Genomic DNA, 23,294 nt, shown 5'->3' with positions numbered 1-23,294 from the left:
GTGCGGACCATTTCAGCACAATATTCGCAACTCTACAAGCCTGCTGTGAAAACCTATGACCTACAGCACCAAGGCCTCTAATGAAGAGGATGTGGACAGCCATTGTTTTTCCATCAACCGCAACTCCAACACTCTCTCTCCCCAATCTCTCGTTCCGACATCAGGACTCAACAATAAGAATAACCCACTACGGTCTAGAGCCAGTGTGAAAGAGTTTCAGGCCAGTTGACAGAATTTTTTAACAAAAATAAAATGATCATTTTAGAGAACAAGAAAATGCAACATTTAATTTAATCAAATATTTCTAGCAATTATAAAAACACATTGCTAAAGCTGAACCACACCATAAAGCACACCTGAACCATGGGGGTCATTAAAAAAAAATACAGAAACTGTATGAGCATGTCGGAACTAAATTTTGCAGAAAGGTTCTGCAAATCAGAAGGACTGAGAAATGAAGATGTCCTGATAACAGAATATAGATGAATATATTGTACAATGATTTGGTTGTTTAGCATGTGGCGGAAGACAGAAGTTGCTCGGATTTAAAACTGTTGTGTTTTTTTGTTACCGAAGTCAAACCTCTATCAGAGAGGTACAGGCAATTACAACAAAAGCTTCCATGCATGAAATCCTAGCTGGCTCTTATTGATAAATTTCCGAACACTTCCAAAGACTTTTCAAATTACCTCTCCCCTTATTAAAACTTCTCTCATACATTTTAATTTCAGTCAGAGTTCACTGGATGGGAGCCTATGCACTTGAGAGGATAGCAGATGCCCACATGCACAGACAGGTTTCATTTATCTCTCACAGAGGAGATGGAAGGAGCTTCATTATACAGAGAGAGAGAGAGAGACAGGGAGAGAGTGAGAGAGATGCTAACACACACATTTTGAAAGACTGAATCCGCTCTCCCCCTCTCACAAGCCATTTCTCCCAGCATGGATGAGTGCCATTCTCTTTCAACTCTCTGAAGGTCAGATAAAAACTGTTTTTAAAGAGCGGGAGACTGCAGAAATCCTCAGAACATCCTCTAAGGGATAGGTTTCATTCCTAATCAAGCCGTAATGAGATCTTCTGTCTGAGGGAATAAATATTTTCCTCAAAACTAGGCCATTGCCCTCAGAACACATTTATTAAAGACATGTAGGATCTCAGAATGAGTGACATGCATAGCCAGATTTGGTGGGGTTTTAGGGCCACATGAACCACATGATTCCACTTGAACAGGTGGTTCTCAAACACCCAAGCATTAACTTCGATCCAATCAAAGCACCCAAGTACCACTAAAAACACACATCTAAAAACACACATTTAGACATTTTGTAATCCAATTTAAAGACGTTATTTTGAGAGAGAGAGAGAGAGAGAGAGAAAGAGAAAATTATATATATTATATATAATTATATATATTCAAATATAGCAACCAAATTTAAACAAAATAATATTCAGTAAACAATAATTTCTTCTTTTAAATATGCTACCATCTGTTTAAAACGTTTGAACTGCTGTCTGTGCTTGAAACTGAGTGCTGAATCAGAGTCAAAAACAAACTACTCTATAAGCTTGCCTACAGAAATTCAAGCTCACATACTTTAAAGGCAAACAGAATATTTTGTCAATTATTGAGAATGTTATACCTATTTCAAATCTGTGTTCAAATCTTTCAGACTAAAATTTTAGTTTTATTTTTGTAATCACATTACAAATAAAACAAATATTCATTTGAATACAATAATACTCTGAATGAAATATGTTTTCATAATGCTCATTTTATGAAATCGTTCCGCAAACCATGGTTTGAAAACAACTGGTCTTATCAAGTGAATATTTATAAGGGGTTTTATGTGTATGCAAAGCAGGAAAAGCAGACAAACTCCTGGCATCATCATCATCTTATAAATTAATTCAGAGCAACTCTAAACATATTTACATGAAAATGCATTTCCACAAAGGAGCATTTTAGGAGTGCGTAAGCTCCCCGTCTACGACTCTTCAGAGGCTTTCATTGGGTGATCATTTTTCATCAGAAAAAAAAGAAAAGAAATGTAAGGCATGTTAAAATGCACCAAAGATTGAGTTTATTTTAAATCTGCAGATTAACTACAATTATATGAGGCTGTGATTTAAATATTTAGTGCTAAAAGGCTGCACAGAGTAACAAAGTATCCTTATTGTGACAAATTAAGTCTAGAAATTACTAGTAAACTAATTTTATTTTCTTCAACCAGGACTTCTAAAAATGCTGCCGTGTGTGTGTGTGTGTGTGTGTGTGTGTGTGTGTGTGTGTGTGTGTGTGTGTGTGTGTGTGTGTGTGTGTGTGTGTGTGTGTGTGTGTGTGTGTGTGTGTGTGTGTGTGTGTGTTAGAAAGGATTGGGCAGGGAGTCATGAATTAAAAATGGCCCCTGTGAAATCTCAAACTAAATAAATATATAAACGAATGCATCTCACATAGTTCCTTCCCATCAGCACTCGAGGCCGGCGGTGGTCCCGGGTCTTCCAACGCGGGACGGGTTAAGTGATTCCAGCACCGTGCGGGTGCAAGTCGAGAGCAAACCACTTCCTGCACAGCAGAGAGAGGCAAAGCTCTGCGATAAGGGGGGGATAATAACTTGTGTGCATTGAGTCTAGGAGACAGACTGCCTCCTGTGCATCTGGGCAGGCAAAACAGGGATGAAAAGAGCAAACAAAAGCAGCTTTACTTTGATGTTGTCGCAGCATTCGGGCGAAATAAGTAACGTGTCACAGGAAGGCTAGTGTTTACCTGTGTGTTGGGACTCGTGTCATGGGTAATAAAGGAGATAATAAGAGATGCACAAGCTTCCAGAACAAATACAGCAGATGTGTTTTAGCAAGTAGCACCTGCTCGCAAAACAGCGTTGTACAAGTATGGTATACTATGAGTCACAGAGTGAATGACAACTGAATTTCCAAACCAAATTATGAATCCATCAAATGGTTTACTTCTCAAAGGACACGTTCACACCTTTGCGGCAGATGTTCTGTAACTACACCGCTGTGATTAAAAGAAAACATAGCATGACTAACAAGAGACGTTTTAAGTCAAACACAGGACCCAAAACAGATTTTGATTTGTTTTGTACACAGATCATTTGCAATTGAGGCTTATTACCTGCGAGCACTGTAGCGTTTATCTACTTAAGAGAGTTGCTCCCAATTTAAGCTGCTTTAACCTTGAAAGAATGTTTGATGCATCACATAGTTATTGGTAAAAACTAATTAAACATCAGTGTTGGTGGCCTTGCACACATTCTAGATGTGGCAGCTGTTTCAGAGGCATTACCTAACCTTCCTGCGTGGGAACGGTTATATTTTGTGGCAGGAACAATACACAGCTAAGACTCAGCGGGGTCTCTAAGTTTGAGCTGAAAGAACATACAGTACACATGCAGAGACAGAGCCTACACATTCATATACACACAACAATACAGATTTTCCAGACTAATTAGCATTTAGAGTGCAAGGTTTTTATGCAGAAGTGGATTTTTCTGTGGATAAGTGTGGCTAATGTTAGGTACAAGAAGTTCAATGCACAGATAATGACTGTATGTTCTGGATTCAAAAATACCTCTTGAAAATTAACCTTTATTTATGCATGCCACACACTGGTTTGTTCATGACATTTCTGCACACAAACATGTCATGTCTCCCTTGGTTACTTTGTTAAGGAAGTAACTATTAGAATGAAACATTGCCCATCTACTTTTTCTCAGCAGCTTTGGTTCCAGAAGTATTTTTGCCATTCATTTTCCCATATGGATTTTAATGAGTGATGAATCAAACCAACCAGTTACAAAGTGGATCACAATATTACAAAATGTGTATTGATGATTTTTTATGAGGGAAAGAACTACATTCACATAAAGCAGTGCAAATTACATTATCAAATTATATGAAATATTAAACTACTGAATGAAAATATGTTGATTATATATAGAGAGAAACAATATATTATGCATTGATTGCAAAATGTGCATATTATGCATACAAATAAGTTAACAGAGCAGATAATTTGACTCTACATCATGTGCAGTGCTTCATGGGAGTGGGTGGGCACTAAAGAGTTCTTCTGGCATGGTTTGCTTCTTTCGATTCTCTGATTGGTGGAGATTTATCTGCATAATCATGCTGGGTAATGTAGTTTTTCACCAGGAATTCTGCTGCTGAAAATATTTTTTTAAATATACAATATATCATTTTTACTCACCTTCATGTTGTTCCAACCCAGCATGATTTTCTGCCTTACGTGAAACACAAAATATGTCAGGCAGAATTTCAGGCAGATTTTCCATAGAGTTAACCAGGTAACCCCATAGAAAAAAGTCCCCCTGTGGTGAAAATCAAGTTTTTAATGTTGTTAATATTAGTCCTACCATTGCTAAGTATTTTTGTCCTTAAAACTGCAGTGAACCAAAGAACCAAAAAAATCGCCGTTGTTTTATAGACGACCCTGTATAATTCACTCTTGCACTTCTTCTGAATAAATTTCTGGTTTAAGCTTATATGACTGAATTAAACTGAATTTATACTACAGTAAAGTTGACCAAGTGGATCAGCTATTCTGAGCTTGTGTGACTGAGTGGAGGCAGGAAGTGGGAAACTACGGTGGCCCAGTAGTGCACAACACAACGAAATTTAAAAAGCAAACATAAGTTCACAACACAATGAAATTAAGCCACAACACAACGAAATGAATCCACAACACAACGGAAAATGTACAACACAACGGAAATAAGCCACAACACAACGGAAAATGTACAACACAACGGAAAATGTACTACACAACGAAATAAAGCCAAAACACAACGGAAATGCTCCCGACCACTAGAGGGCTCCTGGAGCGTGGTAAAGTTTTCCTTGCCATTGTTCTGAGTCGGCAGTCTTAATTTATCAATACCACGATTAGTTTTTACAGTATGCAACCATTGTATATCGACATAAAATATACTTCAAAATCACCTACATGAATTATAGCTGTGTATTTATACTGGAGAAGGGAACGTCTGGCAATTCCACCAAGTGGTTAAAACGTATAATTTATAATATAATTTGATAAATAAAAATACAAACCATTTGGTGAATTGCAGAATTACAGGAAGGTATTGGCACAATTTCACCTGTAATAAGTCAGTCTGGTCACTTGGAACCTATCACAAGCTTTGGGACATGAAAAAAGTAGGCCTAATGTTTTTATAAAAAAACAAATTGTGTACTGTGCATATAGGGAGCTATTTGCACAATTTCACCTGTTGTAAGTCAGTCTGGTTAATAGGAACTACAACCTTTGAAACATGCTAAAAAAAAAAAAAAACTTTTATTATATTACAGAACTTTCCTAAAAATAATAATTGTTTACTGTAATGAAGGGAGGTATTGGGGGGGGGGGGGGGGGGGGATCAGCTGTAATAAGTCAGTCTAGTACCAATACAATCAAGCTTTGGATTTGGAACATGTCTGTTTTTGAATGCTAAAAGTAATTTTAATTAATACAAATTATACGTTTTAACAACTTGAAACAATTGGTGGACGTTCCCTTAGGGATCATGCGCTAGAGCGTCAAAGCATTCTAGAGTATAAATATGCAGCTATAATGCATGTAGGTGATTTTGAATTAATAAATGTCGATATACAATGGTTAGCTACGTACTGTTAAGTGGTGTTGTTAAATTTTTTAGACTCAGTGGCATGGAAAACTAATTCCCCATACTAAATGAAACAAGAGTGTAGAGTTACATTCCAGCTAATTTACGGCATGAAGACATTATTTTCACAGCAAACGTTTAAATATGTCATTTTGATGATCAAATATGAGTTTTAAGGGATAAAGTTATTGACTAAAGGGGGACTTTAAAATAGTCGACCTTATGTAGTACTTTGCAGATCAGTTCCAAAGATGCCTGTTTCTCTGCCGCATTAGGTCGTCGTAAAAGTATAAATGTTATCCATTATCCAGTGAGCAACATTCCAAGTTGTCTAAAGTCATACGATATTTCAGGAACAGACTGAAACTCATGAAATGAATATCCTTTGCGTGTTCAATTTAAAAAATGGCGCTTATCGACGTGCCCATAGATGCACATCTATGGACGTGCCGAGATTTCTCGTCACGGTCATATTGATTCTCATGTGATTCCAAGCCACTATTGGATGTTAAAGTTGCATAAGATTCTGCCTAACATCACATTTTGTATTTCACGTAAGACATTTTTGTTAGAACAGCTTTATTATGTTGAGAATTGGTTCATTATTAGGCCTACAGCATTTTCATGTTGTTCAGTTCATGGATGAACTATTTTAATGCTTATTTTGTGTACATAATTACAATAATTTCAATGCATCAGTATGTAAGAATTATTTAGCATTAATGTGTAGGATAACTGCTTTACATCAGGATTCTGATCATTGCCTGCATCACCTGTGATTTTGAAGAAAATATTTTCCATAGTTTTAATATTTGCTCAAAACCCCCTGACAGGGCACGGTTTGAACTTCTGTTGTGGCTTCAACCATTCTGATCACAGCCTTCCATGTGGCAAATCTTTCAGACAGAGGGAGGTGTGCAATGAGAGCCCTGCTTGTTCGCCTTGCACCCCAAACAGTGCAGGCTCTCCCATCTCAGCTGGATGTTTTCTCTTTCTGTCTGACTCTGATTTTGACCCTGACACAGGCAATCTTCTCCAGCTGGGACCCTCTGCTGTGTGTCCTAGGAGAGTGAGGTGTCTGTTTGTTTTGGGCCCGCTAAATTGTCGTCAGCATTCAGGGCTTTGGAGACTTGCTTTGCTGGTTCAAACACGGGTAGACATTTGGACACCACTGATCAGAAGAAATGGTACAGTATTCTTTAAGTTCTTGTTGTGGCTTTTTTTAAATACATTTGACTGTATGAACATGCATTAAAGCTACAGTGGTGTTGTCTAGGCCTGTTAGTCCAATTGCACAACATATTTGCAAGACTAAAGAACTTGTGTGACATTTTTTGACAGATTCTTGTTTTAATGCGACTAAAATAAATGTATAAAGTGCATGTTGCTATGTCATCATAAAAAAAATGGTGCAAATAGTTTACTTCTCTATGCATTAATATGGGATAGCAGAAAGTATCAACATCTTTATTAAAAAAAAACAATTTTTAGGATTTCCCTCTGTCTAATGTGTTCTGTGTCTGTGTGTCTGTGTGTGTCTGTGACTCCCAAAACTTTAAGATAGGACATTAGCAATGCCCGGTGGAGTGAGATTTCCTGATCAGTTTTTAGGACTATCTAATGAGACTTATTAACAGCAACAATCCTGAGCTTCAAGTATTTAATTAGATCATTCAACATCCCCTAAAATATGATCAAATATAATCAGTTATGTGATATAAATGTGGAGGACATGGAGGACAGAGTGAACTTTTGGTGGACTTTGATGTGCGTTGTGTAAAGAGGACAGCATATACCTAGCTTGGTTAATCGTGCATTCAGTGGCGCCACTTGGGAAACTGGCAAGCCTCTCCTCTGTGAACGCTCCCTGGGGTATCCTCTCGGCGTGATGAAAGGGGAGCTGTCCAGAAGCAGACAGATGTCCGACCGAGTTTCTCAGCAAGGAATTGTTAGATAGCGCTCTCCGTTTAACATATACATGGATCAAACGCAATCCAAAATGGTTTGCCAAAGTTCTGCTCCGCATCCCTTTGATGACTTCTTGTGGCACACATCCAGTGAAAAACATCCAGGCATCGAAGTTCAAGGCTGAAACAGTGAGTTGTTCCGGTCTAGAAGTCAGCTTAATGAAATTAACATGGGCATGTGAACCATAACAGACGGCTCTATTGAAATGAGTAGGGCTGAGGTCATAAAAAACGTTTCTTTTTTTGTTGGAACGCCAGAACCAATTTACAATTAACAGATAAACAGCTTGATATAACAGAAAGCCTAGGATGTTTAGTTAATGTATTTTAGTGGATCTCACCTGGTTTTGTTACAGAACTTTTAAATTAGACTTCAAGTGACAACCCAGCACAGTACAAGAGTTTTCAAACATTAAATAGGCCCAAAAATATGCAAAAATGTTTGGTTTTTAAATGTCATTTCACGCTCTTGTCAGCCAATACTTCCCTGCACAAAAATGAAGGATACATTTATGATGATGAATTATTAATAACAAAGGATATGGGAAATGTTTTCTATAAAGTCGATAAGCTTATTTATTTTGCTATCATAACTATGCACAGTTTTATATATATAGCATTTAGCAAATTTGCCTGCTTCTCATGACAGAACAGACCTGCCCATTTTTGGGTTTTGACCCACCAGTTGAGAACCTCTGTTCAATAGAAGCACAACCCATGTCCTCAGCCACCTGACAGAGTTCTCAGTTCCTACAAGGAAGATTATTTTCACACAGACAGTATGATACTCACATATACACAGGAGCAACAAAGGCATAAGGTCTCCTCTTTGAGGATTGTGATTTTCTAGTCTGTTTCAGAGCATGCACCCAGAGGAAAAGAAAGGTTGAAGGTGGCTATGGTTTTCTAGTAAACCGTGGTTGTTAACAGGATCTGAGAACTTATGTTTTGTCTGAAGGTTATGTGAGGAGATGCACACTTCAAATGCACATTTGGAATTCTTTTTGAGCTGACGGGTTCTTTAATCATTCATTGAATTTTAGTACGTCTGCACAGAAAATTAATTCAACATCATTGTGCAAGTATGAGCTTGTCAAAAGTAAACATTTTCCCTGAATATCCCACCAATGCTAAAAGGCCTTTGGTAACCCACGGAAACCGATCTCCTCCGTGACAACTGGGATAAATGGTTCAGGATTCCAAGGGGTTTTCTTTTATTTCCTTTGCTCTCAGGTGCCAAGGGACTAGGAAATTGGGGTCAACATGTATTACCACCCCCTCGAGCAAGTACTTTAAGAAAAGTGTATTATTTAGGAACACTACAGCAGGGCTCTGAACCAGTTTTCTTAATCTCTAGCTCCGAGGTTACCAGTTCATTAGTCTCTAGAGATTTGAACAGCAGCATTGTCTGCCCTTTAGCTTCGATTCTAAATTGTTAGTTCAGATAATTCACTAACCCGCCATACGCAAGCAATACGTACTATCTGTTTACCCTCCTCCTTTTGCCTGACTTCCCATGATGGTCTCTTGAAGTATGTCTTCGTCTTTATTGCAGCGTACGTGATTAGCTGAACAGACTGTACTGAGCCAACAGCGAACTTTTGACCTGCAGATAATGTGCTATGTGTACCGCACACTTACTGTAGCGTACAAATAATTAAAGCAGTTGGCAAGACTGATATAGGCATAGGATGTGTAAACTATACAAGATAATTAGAATACTGGTGCTTTGGGCGAATATAGCCACACTAATTAAATGCAGTGTTATCATTTGGAAAAGGAAGGGGGGTCCCTTTAGGGATAATTAAGAAAATGAATAGAAACTGGCTGTGAAATGTCACAGATATTGAACATATACAATCATAAAAAAAATAATGATAATAAAATGACCAGCCTTATAACAGGATTATGATTGAGAAGAGGTAGGGGAAAAAAGAGGGGCAGAGAATGTGTTTTGTACTTAATTATGTGCTTGAGTCTCATTAAATTGTTCTTCTTTGTCTTTTCTGATATTCTAAATCCCAAGGGCCTTTCCAGACTCCAGATCAGGGAAGCTGGAGAAATTAACCTCACTTTCCCAAAGGAAAGTGTCCTCAGGGATGTCATCTGTTCAGTAAGTACTAAAAGCAAACAGCCGCACAGAGGCATATACATAACACACACATACATATTCCTAGGAGGCTAATTGCATAGGTTAAGAAACTCCCGTCGCTAAGATACACACTATTATATAACATAAAAGCTCATTTCAATATGGGAAAGTTCAGCAGCTTGTCTTTGCTGATGAATATTATCATAAATGTACATTTTTGATTAGCAGAGGAAATATAGATTTGAGGTTGAGTAGCTAATGCCAGTGAATTAAAATGTAAAATAGACTTTTTGATGATGTTTAGTTCTTAGTCGGAGATATTTCTGTTTGACAATTGAACAAAATCATTTAATCCAGTAATTGGCAAGTTACAGTCCTCTATAAAATTAACTATGCCTGATATTGTTGCACAGATGTCAGGTTTTAAGTTTATCTGTGTCTGTCTGACTGAACAACTTTTTCTGAGCAAAGTGCTTGTTTCCAACACAACTAATGCTTCCCAAAAAATCCTTTTTTGCCGTGGATTGTAAAACTGTCAAATGAAATTGAAAACTTAATTGACTAGGCTTTCCTCAGGCTTCCTAGTGAAATTCATCTTTGTGCATGGCAGATGTATTTGAAGTGTAAATTGCTGTGACCTCTGTGCATACTAATGGCGTGCGCGCTTTGTCTTTCACATGGTGAGAGTACCAGATGGGATGATGCTGGGATAACATGTTTAAACTCATAATTTTGATGCGCTATCAGCTAAAGTGCCCAGTCGATCTCTTTTGTTGTTTTTTGTCGATATATGGATACTTACGCTAAATTATAATGTTATTGTATGTTAAAATTGTTATGTATTGTTGTAATTAAAAACACACTGGTAGGTAGCGCATATAGTTTTACCATTTAGCTACTGCACTTTGATATTCTTTTTGGTTTTTTTTTACTTTTTGATATTCTTTTAGCAGTTAATTAATCAGAGGACTCTTCAGAATACTTGGCTCCATTAATAAACGTCTCCATTCAAATTGAAGCATCAGAGTTTTGGGTGAATAGACTTTCGATGGAGGGAAAGAAAACTCAGAAAACAGCTTTCCTGTAGCTCAAACAGTAGAGCATTGGTGCTTGCAATGCCAAGGTTATGGGTTTGATTCCCAGTGAAAGCAAGAACTGATAAGAATGTAAAATGTGTACCTTGAAATGCAATGTAAATTGCTTTGTATAAAAGCGTCTGCCAAATGCATAAATGTAAATCTCTCAGATTTCATTAAAAAAAAAATCTTCTTTTGTGTTCTAAAGATTTGGAATGACATGAGTAATTTTATTTCAAAAATGAAAATTCTGTCATCATTTACTAACATTCCTAACCTGTATCTCTTTTGCAATGAAAGTCAACAGAGTCCGATACTGTTTGGAGCCCAATGTTCTTCAAAACATATTTTTTGTGTGTTCTACAGAAGAAAGAATGTCATAATTCCATTAATTCCAAACCTCTTTTCTCCTTTGATGCCACTCTATCTTCTACGTTTATTGATAAAGAGATAATGCATTAAAAGCAGTGATATTATGTCAATGTAACTGCTGCTACTTTAGCTGCCACTCTCAAAATCTTTCATGAAAGTTTTATTTAGTATCTTATTTCTAATCTAATGTAGAACAGATGGAGTGATGGGCACATTGACTTCAGCACAGGTGTGGGAGGAGGTACATTATTCATTACAGGATAATGTGTCCACTGCGAACTCAAGAGTGTGATCCAGATCCATTTGAAAGTTTCCTGGAAACAAATGTGCCATTCCTTGTGCTGCATACTGCATCACTGCGCAAGCATCTCCATGGTAACAGGCATGCTATACTTCTCTTCTCTTCTCTTCTCTTCTCTTCTCTTCTCTTCTCTTCTCTTCTCTTCTCTTCTCTTCTCTTCTCTTCTCTTCTCTTCTCTTCTCTAGGTTGGGGGATATAGGGAGGTGAGAAAAAACCCCAAATGCTCTTAAACCTGTTGTTAGGGGCAACTGCTCATGACTGCAGAGCTGACAAAGCAGGATGCAGAAATGTCTCATTTAAATATGGCTGAACACATATTCTGTTGATTTAATCATGTTCAATAAAACTGAAGGTAACACTTCAGTTTAGGGTCCAATTCTCACTATTAACTAGTTGCTTATTAATATGCATATTACTGGGATATTGGCTATTTATTAGTGCTTATAAAGCACATATTAATGCCTTATTCTACACCCCTAATCCTACCCAATACCTACACTTAACAACTACCTTACTAACTAATAATAAGCTGTAATTAGGAGTTATTGAGGCAAAAGTCATAGTTAACAGTTAGTTAGTTAGTAGTGAGAATTGGACCCTAATCTAAAGTGTGACCAACTGAAAATCATATGCAGGTCTTTTGTCTAAAATCTGATTACCTTTTAGATCAATTAACCATAAAAATATGTTGCCATTGCACAGGGACAGGAACATTTTGCAGTGGATAATTATAAACAGATGTTTAGGAAAGTGCTGATGTATTTTTATCTGCCATCTAACATCTGAAGGCTCTAAAAACCAGAGTAATCCACTACTCTTCCTAGTTTTTAAATACCTAGAGCATTTCTTTCTCAAGCCCAGTTTAATTTCTGACCCTGCTGTGCGTGTACCAGTTTTAGATGTGTGCACATTAAAGATCTGAGCGTATGTTAAAGTTAAAGTATGTTGATGTGCCTGTAATATTCTGTTAACCTCTCTGTGTATGCTGTCATCAAAGCGGTTCTTACTCTGAGGACTCATAATAACAGAGCGAGTTGAGGTTGAAGTGAACGGTCAACCTTGACAATGACCCCTTTCTCCAGCACTCTGTCTGTAGTCCTGTAAAATAGACTCACATTCTCTGTGTGTCTCTCTGGGAGGAAGCATCTCTAAACCATTACAGGAAAAAGTCATATAAACTACTGGAGGCTCTCCACTTCTTCATTTTATATATTTATGTCGTGACAAACATTTTATTTATGCATTTCCTCTGTGTAATATACATATGCAGGAAGGCACCATAATGTTCGTAAGCTTTGATCAGCAAGTAAAAAAATGACTCGTGTGATAGCACATCCAGCTAAATCATAAAGCAGAGCTGTGCTCTTACAGCATAAACAATTGATTGGCACATAAAACAGTGCATTAAGTGAAATGTGCACAATCCAAAAACTTGTAGATCATCACAGAGCGACTCCACAATGGGGTTTTGATATTCTCTGAACATTAAAATGTGACATTAGGATATAAAGTTCTCACTGAGGTATAAAGAGCGCATACAGTAAGTGCTCTGTCGAAGTAACTGATCTTTCATAAAAGCTGTCTCATTTGACAAACTCTTCCAGCTGAAACAATGAAGTGTTGTCTGCATATTGCCTGTGTGGGTTCAACCGAGAGTCTTTTGACAGTCACAACGCTCAGATATTGGCAATAAAAATATCTGCAAAGAGGTTTTCCTGAGCAGTCAGTGATTAAAGTTGCCCTTTCTACAGCACAAAGGATGAAGCAATCTAACCTAAACTAATTTTCTGTCAATTTTCTTTTTATGTTGTCTAGTTGCATTTTATAAGCAAAAAGGGTCATTTTCCTTTGGCTGTCATGAACAGTGACTAAGCTTTACAGCCATGGATTGCCCTAAATTAAATGCATCATGTCTGAGCTGTGGTCATGTGCCATCATGCACTCACTACAGTCTTAAATGTCTCTGTCTCATCATAAAATTCACATATGTATACATTTAAAGGGGATGTTAAACATGATGTCCTTGAGAAAGGTCACGTACCTCAGTGTATATATTGTACATTCCCACTGGCGTCTCTGTGATTTAGTGTGAAAGGCACCTCTTGTATAGACTCGTCGGGAGAACAAGGCGATGAAAGGGAGGTTCCTTTAACAGTGATTAGTAGCAGGGCTAGATTGCTTCAATTAGCGTGTAATCGTCTCTGACATTAGAGGTGAATGGCCTGACGCCTGAACGATTCTCAAATACCATCACCCTCCGTCCCCTTCTGAATATCAATGATTATCATCATGGTCATGGTCCTTACTCCTCCAGTGTCTTCCTGGGGGATATTTCTGTCCTTTTTGATGGCAGGATCATATCTTTGCATGTCACTTACATCATTTCACTTGTGTCATTTGCAGAGTCTTTTCAATGCTGCCCTTCAAGAACACTTCTGATTCATCAAAGACGGATGTCAGCTTTTTGACAATTTAAAGGTCAGCAAACTGCACATGGCTCCTGGTTTCTGCAGCAAAAAGAACAGTAATATGGGACATAGGGTGAAAAAAAGTTTGAATATTTGAATCACCCTGATATTTTGATATTTGTTTCATTTTCACTATGGTGGGATTGAAACGTCTGAGAAGTATAATACCTTATCCGGGCATTTTTCTAATTTTGTGCTACCTTTTCATTACAAATTATATTATTGGCATGACAATTTGAGTGAATGGTTGACTTGAATTTTTAATTATATATATATTTTTTAGATGATACATTTACATATACATTTAGCTTTGACATTTATATCATAATCTCATAAATTTGGGGAAATCCTGCTTTGATACACAATTACCTCAAAGCATAGGTGTAGTTGTCCAATTGGAGATCTTTGATGGAGCCTTAAGGCAATAGATATAAACACTCTCAAGTAATTTATTCCAGCATAATCTAATAAACTGAATTTAAAAGTGTCTTATTTAAGAGGAGCTATACATGTACATTATATACACAGAGGGTTTCTTAGTGAACATGATTTGGATTCAGTGAGTCAGATTGGCCCTAATCAAAATTAGAATTACCTACTCAGAGTCAGATCTGTCAGCGTCTCTGATGGTTGAAACTCGCCTCTTTGGTCTTCCTCCAAGCTTTTTAATTGCTCTCTCTCCTCATATGACCCCTTATCTTCCTCTCTTGAATCTTTCCATTTTTGTTCTATTTTGCCAAAGCCAAGATTCTAATAATAAAACTCTGAAGTAATGCAAATAAAAGTACTTCTTAAATATATAAATAAATATACAAATACAGAATTTATTTTATACAAAATGAATTAAGTATTTAAAGTTTTATTTTTTATTTTAAGATCATAAGAAACATAAATTCAGTCAAGTGTGTCCAGACTTGACTGGTGCTCAAAAGCATTTCAGTATGCTGAAAAACATAATACTGTAACATTATTTTAATAAGATAGTTTGACAATAATATCTGTGTAGCTCTTTAATTTTAAAAGCAGACAGCAAGTCTTCAGAGACGGGAAGCGTCTTAGTTTAATTGCTTGTTCGCTGTCAGAGTACTTCTGTTATGTTGTACAGCAAACACTTGTGGCTTCATTGTAATGTGATGCTGGGTCCAGCTTTATCTTTATATGTTTGATCTCTGCACTCCAAGCGTCCTAGAACCATGATTAAATCTCAGCACAGATTAAGATGCACACTGCGACATTAACTGTAAATTATTATTTTACTTCCCAGTTATTAAAACCCAGCTGTGCGGCCCATGTATTACTCAGGGAGTCAGTGTGGTTTTTGATTAGAGTCTGGTGAGTGATGGATGACTTCAGCACTGATGAGGTCTATTACTTTCACGTGACTTTGTATCTCCCCATGGTCAGTTGCTGGGTGGTAAAGTTGTTCTGATATATATCTCTGTTTTTATGAGGATGAACACAGGCGAATGGAACCCAGCTAGAGCCTCTGAAGTACCCAGACGAATCTGATATAAATCCAGCTGTATAGCAGTTAAAAGCCTTCATTTTCTCTCTCTTATATTTTTCTCACTATACTTTTTCCACAGAATCCTCTCTTGCATTACCTTGACCTTTTGTAGTTATTTTCTGTTTGTCATGTTGTTTGTAGACTGTAGTTTGTAGATTTTTGGTGTGTGTACTCAGGTCTTTGTCCCTGCTGAGCTTAACATTAGTCTAGCATCTTCAAACTCATGTATTATATCTTTCCATGCAAACTTGAGATAATCCTATAATCCCTGTTCATTTAATACACTCATCTCATCATGTCTACTGTGTGAAGTGTAGTAGATACCAGCACTTGTTTGCTTGTATCTTTTGTGTCTCTTATTGAGTCACTTCAGACGGCTGGAAACAGAGTCCAAGGCATATACGTATTTCGTATCGGCCATTAAATTGTATGTAATTGCTTTTTTTCTTTTTATATTACTGCCATTTTGGTGACTTAATGGGGGGAACGGTCCACATATGTGTTGCCACATGGAAGTCTGTGGAGAAAGAAAAAAAAAAAAAAACATTTTTAGCTGCTTTTGGTGCTTGACTGTTTCTTTTGGACCCTGGCTATTAGTGTGAGCCTACTTATCAATTAAAAAAATTTAACTATCTAAAACTAAAAAAGTGTGGACTATCTATATGGACATAATGTAAATTGGTTTGGAGGTTTAACGTATCAATTTCTGCCAAGGACTGTGGGTTAAGCACATATAGTAAGGTGTTGTAATATACTGTGCTATTAATTTACAGTACCGCTAAAAGACTCTGGCACTTAAATGGCAGTAAAATTGTGTAATTGAAATGATTGCTTTAAAAAATGAAATAGTTAACTGATCAATTTAAAATCAGTTTCTTATGCTGGAAAGTTTACACGTTTTTCACTACATTAGGAGAAAAGGTTTCATATAGAACCTTTTAGGGGTTTCCGTCATGCAATCATTTTATGGATTTAGTTTTATCTAATTACTTTTGCTTCAATTCGTTTTTAATTTTTACATTTTAAAATGTAATCATCCGCAACCACAGACCCTACTGTTTACAAACCACTGCATAACTGAAACATTACAGAAACCCTATAAATCCCAAAATAACAGAAGATTACACACTAACACATCTCTCCCTATATTAATATTGTGCAAACCCCCACAAAATAACACTCAATTTGATTATTTATTTCCCTTATGCAGTCTGACGCAAAGCATGCTGGGAATTAGAACTCTGCTGCACTCATTCAATTTAACTTTGGCTTAATATAATCAGTTATTAAGTTCACTTTTTTATTTTAAGTACAATGAACTTTCAATAATATTTGCGTGTAATAAATGCATTTCATGTGGTTAATTTCACTGTTTGGGTTTACAGTGCATGAAGTAAAAGCCACAAAACTCCAATTTTGATATCATGGGCTCTCTCTATTACCTGACATTAACCTTTTCAAACAATAACATATTGCACAAGTGCCTAAAAACATAATAGTGCATACAGTGTGATTAAATAATTTAATAATGTCTCTTCATTTAAATTCAAGTGTTGTGATAAGTGGATAAAATAGCAATGAATCATGAGAAGCACTTCAAATAATTTTGAAAAGTAGCCCTCTCTAAAATCTAGGGAGAGATGGAAATTACAATTCATCATCAGTTCCCGAATCTTGCCTTCGATTAATGGCGTCCTCATATGGCACCACCTGAAAATACACCTCCGCGTTGGCCCTACCACCCAACCTCATGATGTGGAGTCAGAGAGAAAGAGAAGAAAAGATGAAATAAATATGTTCTACCTAATCCAAATAAATGTAAATAATAGTCAAGCGTAAGTTTTTGTTCCTTTTCCACTTCATTTACTCTGAAGGGAAATGATGAATATTAAATGTGTTTACTTTGTCTCTCCCCTGTTAGGAAGAGCCCGGCCATAATGACACTGCCCAGATTGGGTGGCGTTATTAATTCCACACACAAAAGCAATCCATCAATGTTCTTCCAATCTCTCGAAGCCGCGATCCAGAGAGTGTTAATTGTGAAACACGCTGGGGAAGGACGGGAAATGGATTCAACCATTCTGGATTGGTTTTGACACAGTACGTTTTTATTCCTCGGATCACTAGGGGGAATGATAAAGTTGTTAATGACCCAATTAATCATCGTCTAATCATTGCAAACTGATGGAATGTATAGCATTTGAAAATGAAATGAATGTTTATCGGATTATAATTGCAACCAAGTATAAAAGCTTTTGTCAGGCAGTTCACCAGGTATGTTCGAAAGGTTGTGAAATGCATCTTTAAGTTTACCAGTTAACTTAAATTTTCTGTCACTATTTACTCACCCTCATCCTTTCCAACTGATAGTGACCATCTCTGTCAAGCTCCAAAAAGTAACAGATGACGAATGCACTACATTTCAACAGTTTGACAGAGATGGTCAATATGAATTACTGTTGTATGAAAAGAATAAGTGAATATTCTTTAAACCTGTCCGCCTCTGAAAAATATATTGTGGGTTTTGAACAACACGAGGGTGAGTAAATATTTGACAAATTTTGTGTTTTGGAGTGTCTTAAAGCTTAATTTCAGGCATAAGATGAATGTTCCCTATATATTCCAACCTTTCTTATCCAAAAAAATTGCTTTTTTGGTCACTTATAGACAGAATATTTATAGAAAGCGACACACACATCAAGACAATATAATATAAGTTCACTCACCTAGTCCTAGCCTATCACTTAGAGCAAAAATCCATCCTTCTGTCCTTTTAAATGTCCGTGTTAAAAGAGCTTGTTCGGCCGTTTAGCGAAGCTGGTTGCTGTAGCCTATATCCAACTTTGGCACGGGGTCCTCCTTCATTTTTAATTTGTTGTTTGAATGGTAGTTTAGTAAATGTGTTTCCGATCAAATATTCAATATCTCTCCATAGTTACATCAGCGGTAGCAGTTCAAACTAACATCACGACATTTACGTCTCTTCGATGATTGGTTGATATTACAAGGGAGGCAAGCCTCCTGACATGTCCTCGTACATTTCTCAACATTCCTAATCGCTTAAAGTGAAATACTCGATGGTGATTGGCAAATTCTTTTTACCAATGGAGGCACAAGTCTCCGGCTATGGATTTGCCTCTCCCTCCTCTTCTCTATCCCCTCAGACTCACGTTTCGCAGGTTCGGCACATTCGGGGAAGAGGCTTGCGGTGGTTACACTTACAGTGGTGAAATTACAAACAAGAAATACACATTCTGAGACATAAAATGAATGACTGGGAATTGTATTAACATTAAATCATCCTTCTCCCATTTTTACCTCAATTTTTAGTGGGCTGTTCCTCCCTTGCCTCCCCTGACGAGCCGCCACTGATCTTGATCAAGTCTATGGAAACTCCTCAGGTTGGCTTCAAACATCTATGTCTGTAAGCAGAAATGTATAAGGCATGCACTAGCTCAAAAATACATTAATTAACCGGGATAGAAGCTTTTGAAGCTTTCTAAAAGCTGCGTAGGCTAAGACATGTTAACACTAGAAAGCCAAAGTGTCTTTTCTTTCGGAGATGTTTATCCATGAGACTCAACAGTACTTGAACTTGTGACTGTAAACACAACACAACTACTAAATATTAAACTGCATGAATGCAACCAACATGATTATTATCACTTGTTATACGAAGCATTTTAATAGATAGAATATTTATCTGGGTTGTGCGCCATTCAAAATTAAATTAAGAGTGTCTTAAAATAAATTCAATTTCTAGTTTTGAATTGAGGTAGCAAATAGGGTGCAGTATTGCAATTTGATTGTAATTAAATTAAAATGAATTGAAATTCAAGTAAATTCATATGGCTGTCCTTAACTAGAAAAGCAAAGTTTGTTGAAACAGTAAAAAGTTAGATAGATAGATAGATAGATAGATAGATAGATAGATAGATAGATAGATAGATAGATAGATAGATAGATAGATAGATAGATAGATAGATAGATAGATAGATAGATAGATAGATAGATAGATAGATAGATAGATGTTTCTGAATAACTTATTAATTTGATACACATTGAGTCAGTCATTCTATTGAATGATTCTCTATACTTAACCTATGTTTTATAATTATTATCATTATTATTCATACCTGATGTGACTTAGACACCATAAAGGGGGGTATTAAAAGAACATTTAATCAGTCTGGGATGGGGAGTTTAAACCATTATTCTAATTGACTGCCTTTTAGATGTAATACATCATACTGTACATGTTTACCTTTGACATTCTTTTAATGTTCTTAAGAGTACTATAATACCATTTCGTGCTTGAGAAAATAGTCATTGTATGAATATTAATGTGTTATCTCTCTAGGCAGCTCATTTAAAATGAATGAACGCAAGCCTTGGGCAGAGATGGGCCTGTATAAACACCAGGAGCTCATTAAAACTCGATTGTTTTGTAATGTGCACCTGTCTAAAAGAGTAAAGAGGTACAGATGTGGAGATGGACCGATCTAGGATCAGAGGTTACCGGCGTAATGTTCTTTAGATTTAAATAATTTACCATGAACCACTTCAGCAGTGAATGCCCTTTCCATTAGCTCGATTTTGTGGAAATTGAATAAAACCTGGAATACAATCACTTACCTATGAAATGGACAGATAGCACGTGTGTGAGCTATTACGTGAACCAGTTATACATATTTTTGCATTCAGGTATAAATTACAAGGTTGTATAAGCATGGTCTGAAATTAGCAGGGTAGGCCGTTTTTTTTCTTGTATTTTGCATATCAACAAAGGAAAAACATGCACATTTAAATCGCACACATGTGTGTATCTATAAATAAATGTAAGTCTCAGCGTCTCTAATTCATATGTTATGGCTTAACATTATCCAAATGTCTGTTCACCCACACTTATTTACACTGAATCAACATGTCATTTTTCTGTCAGGGTACAGCTCAAAGTTATTCATGCACAGAGACCAAAAAAATACTTTTAGATGTCTTGTTCCATGTCGAATGAGTAACAGCCAGCAGAGCAAAGGATGAGCTCATCTATGTGTCTTTCTGTAGCCTGAGCTTGACAGATGCGCACATGTAAAAGATATTTTTAAATCGAAACATCACTCCTACTACATCTACAACACGGTCCCTGTCAAATTAAGTTCCACTGCATATTCCATATACATGTACGTTTACATGCTTGTATCCTTTTTTTAATCTTTCTTTAGTTTTTCAACCTTGTGTTGTTCCTCTTCAGCTGTAATTCTGCTTTGGCAGCGAGTGGAGTCTGCAAGTTACCATGGTAACCTATGTTTTATCAGGGTAGTGTGTTGAGTCGTCAAACAGAGCCGCCTACATGAGTCTGGAGAACATTGCTGTGTTACAGGCCTGTGAGTGAACCGCCGTATCCCATGATCACATGAAAATTGAAAATTATTTCATCATTTTACTCACCATTATGTTGTTCCAGACCAATATGACTTACTTTTTTTAGGTGGAACACAAAATTCGGTCCCTAATGTTAGATATTTCAAAATATCTTCATTTGTTTTCCACAGAAGTTTAGAACGAAATAAGAGGATAGGATATCAGAATTGTCATTTTTGGGTGAACTATCATTTTAAGCATCACATTAGCTGTTATTGAGCTGTTATCTGGCTGTGATAATGCAACCATGAGGTGCATCAGACATCAGAGCATTATTGTAGGCTACTATTTACATATTCATGAATATATGTGTCGAGACCGTTGTTCATTTGCTCGTTCAGTACATAATGAATGCAACGTGAGTAGAAATGAATAAATCCGGACACAACTGTAGCCGACTGCGTTTTGTGGATGGCGATATTGATCTGATTTGACATGGAGGTTTGGATTGAGTTAGTAAAAATCTGGTTTGTTTATTGCTGTTGAGACTACAAACAACTAAGCAGATTTTGGTAGGATAAATTAAAAAAAATTGAGTTGTTTGTGGGCTGTCTGCAAATACTCCATCTTTTGTTATAAAAAATATAATCTGTGATCATTTACTCACGCTCATGTCATTTCAAAACCCATTTGACTTTCTTTTCTCCGTAGAAGGTGAATTTATGAAGACAGTGTTGGTTGCTATTTTCCATGCAGTTACAATGAATGACAATTGAAATTTTAAAACTTAAAAAAATACACAAAAACACCATAAACTATAATAAATGTTTTCCGTATGACCGTGTATCCTATATTTCAAGTGTTCTGAAGCCATACGATAGCATTGAATAGAGATTCACTCTGTTTCACCAAGCCCCCAACAACTGGAGATTTCTAGCCTCGCTATTGAGACCTACTTCAAGACTACTGCTATTATATTTTCTTACCTTTAGACAGTTTTATGTTCAATAAATCTAGATATATACAGACCGTGGTATATGTAATATAAAAGGTACATCAAGGACATATTTTCTTGTCTCCTTGAAAACAGTTTGCTTTAAGATGTTTTTCAGCCTGACATTCTATGCATCTTATTGCTCAAAGTGTACACTATTTCTGAAAAAAAACAGAGGATCTAATCAGAACAGCTCTGCAGGAAAATATGATCAGAAACTGAACTGAAATGTTCAATTGCTCGCAATGCTTCTTGGAAGATGTTCAAGGTATGAAAGAAGTCACCTGGACAGATACTATGATATATGGAGGGAATGATCGGGTTTCACTTTATTTTGATGGTCCCTTTAACACATTCTGTTGACTATAAGTAACGTTGCACCTACATGTCTACTAATTACTCTCATTAGAGTGTTAGTTAAGTATTAATAGACTGGTAGGGTTAGGGTTAGATTAAGTTGACATGTAGTTGCAAAATTACTTATAGTCAGTAGAGTGTCTGTTGGAGGGCCATCACAATAAAGTGTTTGCAGATATTAAGCAGACAGTCTACTTATACTCCAATGAAAGTTAGTTGACATATAGTTACATAGTTACTTATAGTCAACAGCACGTTCAAAAGGGACCATCAAAATAAAGTGTTACCAATGATCGTTATTCAGTGTGGTAGTGAAGAAGGTCTATGTAATTTGTTTGATATTTTGACTCCGCTATAAGATAGCAAATGACAGTTTTCTTTTTTCCTACAGTCAACTGAAGTTGTCCCCCATAGATCACCATCAATTCAACAACATACAACATCGTTCGCCCATGACACATCAAGGATTCATGCATCATGCAACAGAAGTCTTTTGAGGTAAACGTTTAGTTCAAAATACTCCGTATTCCCCTGACCAAAGTGCTAAAATCATGAAACTGTGACAGAAAAATATGGCTTTCAGCAGGTCAGTGACCCTGAGCTCGAGATTTGACAGGAAACGACTCGCCGCCCTTGTCAAAGTGAAGACGCCGGATGACTTTAAGAGCCTGTGACATGTTTTCTGAAGATAACTGGCCCGATGAGAACTTGCTGTTTGGACAGGAACTAGAAGGTGTTTTAGGCAGAGGCTTTTTATTGCGATTGGCAAGATGATTTATGCCCATTGATGTGGGATTTAATGAGTAAGTGCTGCCAAGTGAGTCAAAGGGCACTTTAACCAGTATCATGGATTAAAAAGGTATGAATTGTAATGCAGTACATCTGACTTTTTATATTTCATTACCATTTCTCTCTCCTACTCAGGGGCACAGAGCAGTTTATATGAGTTATCCCACATCTTTGAAGCTCTGCTAACACAATTTAATATTCTTTTGGATGTCGAATCTAATAACAACGTCATTTAGAGTGGCATAATTTCTCTTTACTGCCCTGGTTACCTGCCACCCATCCGATAATTGCATCAGGAAGAAAGATTTACGCAAGGAAATATATTGATGGCTTTTAGTTAAAAA

The 23,294-nt window shown here is 36.7% G+C and overlaps 1 long non-coding RNA gene across 2 annotated transcripts; it reads left to right on the top strand.

Annotated features, from left to right (window-relative positions):
- The first annotated feature begins 6,526 nt into the window (after positions 1-6,526).
- Positions 6,527-22,984, top strand: LOC307170939. 2 transcript variants are annotated; one of them, XR_013823463.1, is made up of 6 exons: positions 6,527-6,853; positions 9,660-9,746; positions 13,878-13,952; positions 17,371-17,549; positions 22,553-22,659; positions 22,748-22,984. It is a non-coding gene; the product is annotated as an uncharacterized lncRNA (long non-coding RNA). The 2 variants fall into 2 exon arrangements; XR_013823464.1 differs by having other exon boundaries at positions 22,745-22,984.
- The last annotated feature ends 310 nt before the right edge of the window (positions 22,985-23,294 follow it).

Source organism: Squalius cephalus (genome assembly GCF_949319135.1).
Source record: "Squalius cephalus genome assembly, chromosome: 14".
Lineage (NCBI taxonomy): Eukaryota > Metazoa > Chordata > Actinopteri > Cypriniformes > Leuciscidae > Squalius > Squalius cephalus.
Note: the sequence above shows the minus strand (reverse complement) of the source record. Positions and strands in the feature narration are given on the sequence as shown.